This window comes from Stegodyphus dumicola, chromosome 5, assembly GCF_044657685.1.
Source record: "Stegodyphus dumicola isolate Sdum_Otavi_A_Nest chromosome 5, ASM4465768v1".
NCBI lineage: Eukaryota > Metazoa > Arthropoda > Arachnida > Araneae > Eresidae > Stegodyphus > Stegodyphus dumicola.
This window is the reverse complement of record NC_140772.1, coordinates 190,918,075-190,928,052: the sequence shown is the minus strand read 5'-3', so window position 1 is coordinate 190,928,052 and position 9,978 is coordinate 190,918,075. Positions and strand designations below refer to the sequence as shown.

Here is a 9,978-nt window from a genome sequence, read left to right as displayed (position 1 = left end):
TTCAAGTGCAACGCTCTGATAAATTGCAAATGTTAGCTCGCAAGAGGCGTTCCTGCTATCGTCTGCTAAAGTCGAATTCAAGTGCAACGCTTTACCGCTCTGGTAACTGATGACGTCAAAATTGCAATGGGGAGCTGGTTTGCTCTCGTGCCAGGAGAGCTTGTCCGATAAACTACATCAATATCCAATGAGACTGCGTGCCGATGTAAACAAAAAACATCAGTTCCCATGATTTCTCTGAGCTTATGGTCAAGTGTTTACTGCGTTGTAGTGTTGTGTAACGAATTGTTCCAGTCCTGAAAACGAAAGAAATATATTTCTTTTAATGTGTACAACATGTATTTAATGTGTACAACTTTATTTACTTTATCCTATAGAAAATTCCCTCCAAAGTAAACTACAGCAACAGGTGTGTGTAAAATATATTTTACTTTTCATACAAAAATCCTTGCTTTTTCAAATATAAACCAAATTTTTTTCCCATTTTCAAATTTGTGTTATATTTTTATTGTTTAATGCAGATGCATGATTCTTCAGTGACAGTAGGCATGTTTACCATATGAAAATTAACTAGTTCTTGAATTACATAGTAATTAATAAGCCCATCTATCTACAAGCAGATAAGCCTGCTGAACACCGCTATCCCAGTCTCTAAATCCAGGTGAAAAATCTGGCTGCATGAGTGTTTTCTTCATTTTTTCAATGTATAACATGAATACTAAGTTTTACTTAGTCTTCCACGCAGGCATTCCTTCCCTTAGACATTCATTATGTGATGAAACAGTTAAGAGCAATTTTTAGATTTATATTGTACATCGTTGGGAAAATATAAAAATGAAATTAAAGGTATTTCAATGTAATACAATAAATAAAAAATTATATGAAACCCTGATAATTCTAATGTGATATTAATGTAATATATACATCCAGAGTAAAGGTTAATTTATAAATTATGCTTTGTGTTCTGCTCATTATATTGTGCATTTACAGTACACTTTCTTCCTCTTAAGTGAAAGTTTGGACCCATTCTCATTTGATATCAGTTATGTTCAGATTTATTTATTTCATAAAATTTCAAAAAACAATTTTTGGCTATTAAAAGCTACAAGTGCAGAAACAAAAGCTTAATTTCTTTACTGTAACTGTGTCATGCTTCTCTGCTGATAATGAAAGTCGTTTTTTAATAAGATTTCTTTCATTGCATATATTAATTATATCTTTTACCATACTGGTTGCCATCTTTCATTGTGCATTCTTCAATATTTTTTGGTACTTAACGTATTAACACAAACACCTGGATCAGTTTGGTGGTCTTTATAAATGAAAAGAGAAAAATACTTATTAGGAGAAGTACGTTGTTTTTGCAGCTTGCTTTTAGCATAACCAAACTATCAATATTTATCTAAGTTGGCAAAATGTTATCAACATATCAAAGGAAAAAACATTTAACAAATTTTAAAATACTAATTTCAATTATTAAATAAAAATTATATGATAGTTTAAAAAAAATACATTTTCCACAAATTTTTTGTCTAATTTTTTAGCACTTGTGCCAAGTGATCTGTTTTCACTTAAAAAAAAATCAGAGAATTACATAAACTTGATACTGCATGCCTTGTCTATGTACCAAATTCATCTCATAGTTGTTTCCATTAGAAATTTTTGTACTAAAATGTTCTATTCCTGCAGAACTTTTAACACAGCTTCGTCTTTTGATGGTAATCTCCACAAGCAGTATTTTAAATCTGAAATTAATCTAAAACAACTATTCGTATCTAAAATCCATTGGAACTTGAAATACAACATAAGAAACACATATGAAAATGGTGACATTGCTTGAATGAAAAATTGTCATGAGCATGTTACCTGAAAAATTTTGATACATAATCGTTGTCAGAGTTTGGCACATTTTTGAAAATTTGGTAACTTTTATTAAGCTGGTTTCAATAATATGCAAATATCTTTTATTCTTATGATTGCTTCATTGTATACTTTTTCCTTTTCCCTAGAGTGCAGTACAATACCACAAGTTTTCCAGCCAAATGCGGTATGCATTTCAAGTTTCTATACATTTATGTAAATTTTAAGAGAGTAAAATATTGACAAAAACTGCATTAAGTTTTCAACTCTTGTTTTATTTTTCATTAAAAATTTGCTACCATTATGTATAATTCATTTTTTTTAATGTAAATGTTTTTTAAGTATTTGTAGGATAAAGGCAAATTACGCTTATTCATTCTTTCTTTGATATAATACATGTAGCTCATTACCTGAAATTAATGTTTGTCAAATTGTTGTGCATAAATTAGAAGTATGCATGTTTCTCTTAAGTCAGTTATGTTTCAGGAACTATCTTTAATGAATTGTATAGAAAATTGTGGACGAGGTGTTAGGTGTACAGGAATGTGGTATATTATAAACATGTATAGTATCTCATAGTATATAAACTCATAACTTTGATTATGCAGTATGCTTTGTATATTATTTCTGAAAGCATGTATATTTCAATCAAGATTGTTGAGTAAACTTTTCTTGCTTTATGCTATCTCTGAAAGCATATATATTTCAGTCAAGATTGGGTTGATCTTTACAATATGGTAACTGGTAGTTTGGTGACATTTTGGAGGCGATAAAGGTTACTACCTGGGACTTTGGTAATAATGTGAGCAGTACTCAGTTCCGATTACGCATTATTTTGTGTGAGGGAAATGAGAGATCATGGGATATGTCATGTGATATTAATGGACGAATTACGGTTCTTGAATCGGAAAAGGGGGGAAATCGGGAAAAAATCTGGAAATTTTGTATTTGGTTTATTCTGTGTTGTGTGAAACAGTGTTCGTGAATTTTTGGATCCCATGGCCGTAACTAAAGAAAAGTTTATTGGACACGTAATCAAGATTCTGAAGAAGATTAGGTAAGTTAGTATTTTTAATTACTTGAGGATATTATTTTTATGCATTGTGTTCTAAATGTAAGGTGGAAGTAAAGGAATTTGGTATTATTGGGAAAATTGTTATTAGCAATGATTTAGTTTAAAGTAATTAGCATTGTAAGGTAATTTTTATTAATTTAATGTATGTGCTCATTTATATTTTAAGTAGTGTTTTTGAATTTAATTATATTTTAATTAAATGATAGTTATTTTGTGAATTTTATGTTTGTAGGAATTTGGTATACGTTATCAGGTAATTTCATATATGTTCTTTTTACCGGGTTTAAAGATTGAGAAAATTGTCATATATTTTCGTGAATTTTTCTAATTTATGAGAAAAAAGCAGTGTACATGGATGTAGTGAAGAGTAAGCGCAATGCCATTTTTGTGCAATTCTGGGATGTTTTTTTAAGTAAAAATAAGTCGACGTGTACATGGTTTAGTGATATTTTAATTAAATGATAGTTATTTTGTGAATTTTATGTTTGTAGGAATTTGGTATACGTTTAAGTTGAAGTAAACGCGCATGGAAATAATTTAAATATTTGATATTAAGTACTTGTAATGCTTGCGGTATGAATTCGTTGTTGACGTGTATAATGTAATAGATGATTTGGAGGTAAAAGTTTTTGGATATTTTATTTATTTTATATGTGGAAATGTTCATATTTGGAAAGGGTAAATACTTTTTCGCGATCAGGTAATTTCACATATGTTCTTTTTACCGGGTTTAAAGATGCAATGCCATTTTTATGCAATTCTGGGATTTTTTTTTTAAGTAAAAATAAGTCGACGTGTACATAGTTTAGTGATATTTTAATTAAATGATAGTTATTTTGTGAATTTTATGTTTGTAGGAATTTGGTATACGTTTAAGTTGAAGTAAACGTGCATGGAAATAATTTAAATATTTGATATTAAGTATTTGTAATGCTTGCGGTATGAATTCGTTGGTGACGTGTATAATGTAATGGATGATTTAGAGGTAAAAGTTTTTGGATATTTTATTTATTTTATATGTGGAAATGTTCATATTTGGAAAGGGTAAATACTTTTTCGTGATCAGGTAATTTCATATATGTTCTTTTTACTGGGTTTAAAGATTGAGAAAATTGTCATGTATTTTCGTGAAATTTTTCTAATTTATGAGAAAAAAGCAGTGTACATGGATATAGTGAAGAGTGTGCGCAATGCCATTTTTGTGCAATTCTGGGATGTTTTTTTAAGTAAAAATAAGTCGGCGTGTACATGGTTTATGTGTATGTGTTATTTTGAAAAACGCGTAAGGAGTATGGTATTGTGCACTTTTTCCCAATTTTGCAGTGAATATTTGTCATGATTAAGTAGTTTTGTTAGATAAAATTTCTAGCATAAGTGTAATTCGGCTAGTAGATTGTTGGAAGAAGTGTTCAGTAGATAAAAAGAAAAGAAACATGTCTTTACTTCGTGAAGACAAAATGGCGGCGGGGAAAAAAAAAATAGAGGGTTGCTGTAGGAGAATTGGTCGCCAAATTTTCGCCAAAAAAACGCCAAGTTACCATAATGTAAAGATCAACCCAAGATTGTTGAGTAAATTGTGCTTATTTTATGCTTTTTTCTTTTTTACATTAGAAAATTCCACACCTTTATCACGAGGAAATCTGCAATGGCATTTAAAAATGACAAGTTTGTATCTATTACATAAAATCTAATGTTTTCTGCATTCTTCTTTTCCTTTTCCTCCCAACAGAAAAACTTTAATGGTATAAATCAGCGGTTTTCAACCTTTTGACTGTAATGTACCATCTAAGCAAAAACTGAAAAACATTAAGACTACCACTAATTTTACAATGATTATTTTTCAATTCCTCATAACAACTTTAGCATTATATGAAAACAATTCTACACTGAGATTATTCATAAAGAACTTCTCAACGCAACTACTTATCAATCAGCCAACCTTACAGAAACATCTATAATAAACAGGATTAAAACTTTTCATAAGAAACTCAATATTACTTTCAATGCAAACTACAACAGATTTACTAATCTTTATGCGATTCCCAAATTCCATAAAACACCATTAAAATTTAGATTTATAGCTAATGGAACTAATAATTACAAGAAAAATATAGACTATTATTTTTCAATTCAACTTAATAAAATCTGTAAATTTATTTTCAATGATTGTAACACTAATCATAACTATTGCTGGATCATTCATAATAACACTCCTGTCATTAATACCATTCATACCATTAACATCCAAAACATTAACTGCTATGATTTTGAAAACTTATATACCTCACTTCCTCTAGAAGAAATCTATACCAGTCTACTTGATCTACCAAAACTTTTCCCTAATATACTCAATATCATGACTCTTGACAAATGGAAAACCTACCTAAAATGCACACTTTTTCATAACTACATCAAGTTTCAAAATCAACTTTTTAAACAAGTCAGAGGATTGCCAATGGGCTTACATTCCAGCACCTCGATCTGTAATATCTTTTTATTTGTCAAAGAATTTAACTTCCAAAAAAATCTACAACCACAAGAGTTAAATTACTACAAACACACCTACAGATTTATTGATGACCTTATTACAATTAATAATTTTGGTAAAATTGAAAACTCCGACATTTATCCGAATTGTCTTAAACTTAATAAAACTAATAATTCACAAAATAGCATAGACTTTCTAGATCTTCAAATCATTAACTACAAAAAAATTTTACTTTTTGACAAAACAAGAAACTTCAATTTCAATACTAACAAATTAATAAATTGGAACTCCAACATATCCAAAAAAGTAATTAACAATACTATAATTAATCAAATACAACGAATTAAAACTATATGCACAGATACAATAGATTTACAACGCGAAATTTTGATCCTTATCAAAATTCTCAAAAATAATCTAATTCCCTTTCAATTTATCAACCATTGCCTTAAAAGAGCAGGCGTTAAATACTCACTCTAAATCATTTAACTGATAGGGATATGATAATTTATTCCTAAACCTGAGAAGGCGGTATAAGTTGGATGACTGTCAGTTGAAAGATTTGTATATAGTGTAATTACTCAATTGTATACATTGTAAAAAGCTAATTGTCTTCAGACATATACTGTTACTATACTGTTACTAAAAAAATGGGCCTATTTCCTGCCTTTAGACTGTCTACTAGCTCTTGGATAGCGAAAATACCTTTTTCCTTTCTTAAATTCTTAATCATTGCGACACGACAATTAGCCAGAAATTAATTAATTTCCATTCACTAGTATTTTTAAAAAAATCTTAACAGACGGTCTCTCTCAGATAAGAACTCCACACAATACATCCCTCAAGAATTCCAAGTCCCACCCACTACCATAAATTTCTTCACCCAAGTCTTACCAACTGATATAATTCAAAGTCCCTACTGCCGCTAAGAATTTTCGGACACCCTACACTTCTGAGTCAGACACGAAGAGAACACATTGCCAACTCCCCCACTAGAAAGAATGTAAGTTACTTAATACCTTTCTGGCCTTTATATCTTCATGTACATTCACTGATCTTATTTATATTATTTTCTATTTTATTTTTATATTATTTTTATATTATTTTTATGTTCTCTTTGATTAGTTTTTGCAAAGTTTGCATTATTTATCTTTTTTATAATCTTCTATGTTTATTTCAACTTTACTTTGATTTCGATTTCATAATGACAATTTCCAATGTTTAATTTCTACAAATAATATAGTACTCAAATACATAAAGATGATAGTGTTGGGGACGATTACTCGAGTTTTACAAGATTTCTCTACAGTAATTGATTTTTACTCCAAATTGAATTGACTAAAATGCTTCATGAGAATCAGTTCTTTGAGTAACAACTATTCGCGGAAATATTTGGCCTGACTAGAATTGCCGGTTTGGCTTTAACTTATAACTCGAGTAAAGACGAAACACTTTCATATTTACGTATTTTTATCAATTATTGATCATTGAACGGGAGTTGGTTTGTTCCCCTTGAAAAGTCAACTAATTTCCGATCAATGACAATAATTACATGTTTTAATTTTTACTTTTACAATTGTAATATTATTCTTCGTGATGATTTAACTCCAGTCCCCGTTAAAACATTATTAACATTTTGCTTTCAAATTACTTCAAAACATCTTTCAAAATATAACTTACCAGTATGGATGCACATTTTTAAAATAATTCTACTTTAATTAAACTTAGGAGATAATATAATCAATTAATCAATAATGTTTAGGAAATAAATTATATATATATATATATATATATATTTATTGCCATTTGCACACTCTTTGTATTAAATATGTACACATAAAGAACTATTAGATTAAAAACTGATGATTACTTAATTATCAAAATTAAATTTAATTAAATTAATTATTCACTTGATATCAAAATTTCAGTTATAATACTTTAATATCTAATTTCTTTATGTCTGCTCTTATTTCATTTAATGGTAAATTAGGATACACTTTTTATTTTGATGAGTATTTATATTTCAAATTTAACATGGAAAAATCATTTTTCACAAAAACAGGTTGTGCGAAAAGACAATACAAATTTGATAGCTTTATTTGAAATGCCTTTAAATTCTTTTTTTCGGTTCAGCCAAAAGTTAACAAGTGTGTCATTTTCCAAATCTTCAAGTCAATTTCGATCAAAGGAAATTTCTATTAACTATTCTTTTCTTTATGAGATTTTTGAATTTCATAGTTAAAAATATTTTGTTTCTTTGCATACCACCGGCTGAGAACCGCTGGTATAAATTAATTATAACAGATGTAAATTAATATTTCTCATACAAAAGAGTTATTTCAATTCTTTATTGCGAACATTATATACAAAGTATGTCTTTTATTAACAACAAGATTTTAAGAATTTAAAATAATAATCATTAAATCCTCTTGATCTATAAACAGTCTTAAAAATTATAAAGGGAAAAAAAATTGAAAGTTAAAGAAATCAATATTATGAATTGTTCCTTTTTAGAGAAGTTTCATTGTTTAATTAATTATAAAAAGTGTTTTACATTATGAAATATAAAAATTAAGAATATTTGTATTTGAATGAATATTTAAAATTTTCCCTCAGATAGAAGCTCAACTATTTGAAGCAGGAGACCGAAGAGAAAAAAGGAAGAGAGATGATATTACAGCTGCAGAAAAGGAAATAATTAAAACGCAGAAGAATATATTAATGTACTGTGTGAAATATGTGACTTGTATAAGCAATCAGTTGCAAATCAGTCTGCTGTCATAGAAAATCAAAATATAATTATTAATTTATTAAAAAAATAAATCATGCATTTCAAATATTACAGTGTTTTCATTCTTGTATGTATTTCTGCAGTGTGGGATTCATATTTTAATTGTAAAATTTACTACTTTCTTAATTTTATAAAATTTTGTGATTATAAAAATTATTTAAAAGAAATTCACAGATCCATTATATGACATAAACATTATAATAATTCTAATACCACTATTATAAGTCTCGTGAAAATATTTATGCATTTTACACAGCAATTATCTTTTTCCTGGGGGAAAATGGTAATAAGACCTGTAAGAATCTTTAGTCAATGTATTACAAATTTTAATTTTCAGATATAACACGAAATGAATTAAATTGTTTTTCAATTATGTTAATAAGTTATATGAATGAGATGTGGTATTAAAAATTTCATTTCTTTTTATCATTGAAGAAATAACATTCGATATCCTACAGCTCCATAACAATGGCAGATAAAATTGACATTCTAATTTCGAAGTTCTAAAAATACAGAGATGACAACTATTAAAGTATGGCTAATGTCTAGTTTACAATAACAATGTTGAGCCTGTAAAGCCTGAGGAACACGTCTTGGGGGGTGTATTACTGGTATTGCATCATCTTTAAGGGTTATATGATATGGTTCATCAGGAAATTGCCCTGTACCTGTAAATACATCTTTATACTGAGCAATTAAATCATTTTTATTAATGATATTGCACCTTTAAGGAATCAATCCTTTCAATTAGCTTTAATGCAGAACAAGCTGTTAACCCTAATATAGGCTTAGATCTTACATCAAGAACATAAAACTGTAAAGGTACATTCTTAAGCCTTTCAGTTGAACAATTAATTATAAGAGTACCTTCTGGTTTTAACTTAAAATTACTATATGCAGTTAAGAACAAATCAGTTTCATTAAGTTTAGGCTTAAGTTTAACATTATTTAAAACATACAAAGGCAAAATATTTACTTCTGCACCAGTATCTAACTTAAAATCAACCTTGAAAGACTTATTATTTACATACATTGTAATACTTTTCACCCATGTTTCACTTACCTTGCGAATATCCTTATTTACTTCATCAATAGAATTTGTTAGATCTTTGATTGATTTTGCACTTATTTTAAATTCACTATGCCCGTTTACTGGTGGATCTATCATTACAGAGTCAACAAATACACTATGTTCATTATATATACTAAGTTCATTATTTGGTATTACAACTTCACAAATGTTCTTGGGGCACCTCGCGGCAAAATGGTTCTTTACTTTGCATTTAGCACACGTCTTTCCGAAAGCTGGACAGTCCCGATATTTGTGCCTTCTTCCGCACTTCTTGCAGTCAAATTCTAGTGCTGATTGCTTCTGCTGCGACGATAATTTCGGTGGCACTGGCTGTTTTGATTGATATATTTCTTCACGCTGTTCACAGTCACTGGATCATCTTTCATGTTCCAAAGTTGCTCTTTGCTTGTTTCAGTGGCACGGACTATTTCTATAGCTTTTTCTAATCCTAGGTTAGATTCTCGAAGCAAACGTTCGGTCAGACTCCTATCCCGAATGCCTAATACAATACGGTCGCGAATCAATCCATTTTCTTGTTCAGCAAACTCACAAGTTAACACTAAACATAACAGTCAATTGTTTGTCCTTCTTGCAGGCTACACGAAAAGAATTTGTAACGTTCATATACGACATTCTGCCGGGGTGAACAATAATCTTCAAAAGACTTCAAGACCTCTTCGTACTTCTCCTTA

The 9,978-nt window shown here is 29.1% G+C and overlaps 1 long non-coding RNA gene across 2 annotated transcripts; it reads left to right on the top strand.

Moving 5' to 3' along the window:
* Positions 1 to 217: 217 nt before the first annotated feature.
* On the top strand, positions 218 to 8,262 carry LOC146997371 (uncharacterized). Of its 2 annotated transcripts, none has more exons than XR_015041379.1 (3): positions 218 to 409; positions 2,010 to 2,047; positions 8,040 to 8,262. It is a non-coding gene; the product is annotated as an uncharacterized LOC146997371 (long non-coding RNA). The 2 variants fall into 2 exon arrangements; XR_015041380.1 differs by lacking the exon at positions 8,040 to 8,262 and adding an exon at positions 4,547 to 4,927.
* Positions 8,263 to 9,978: the final 1,716 nt, after the last annotated feature.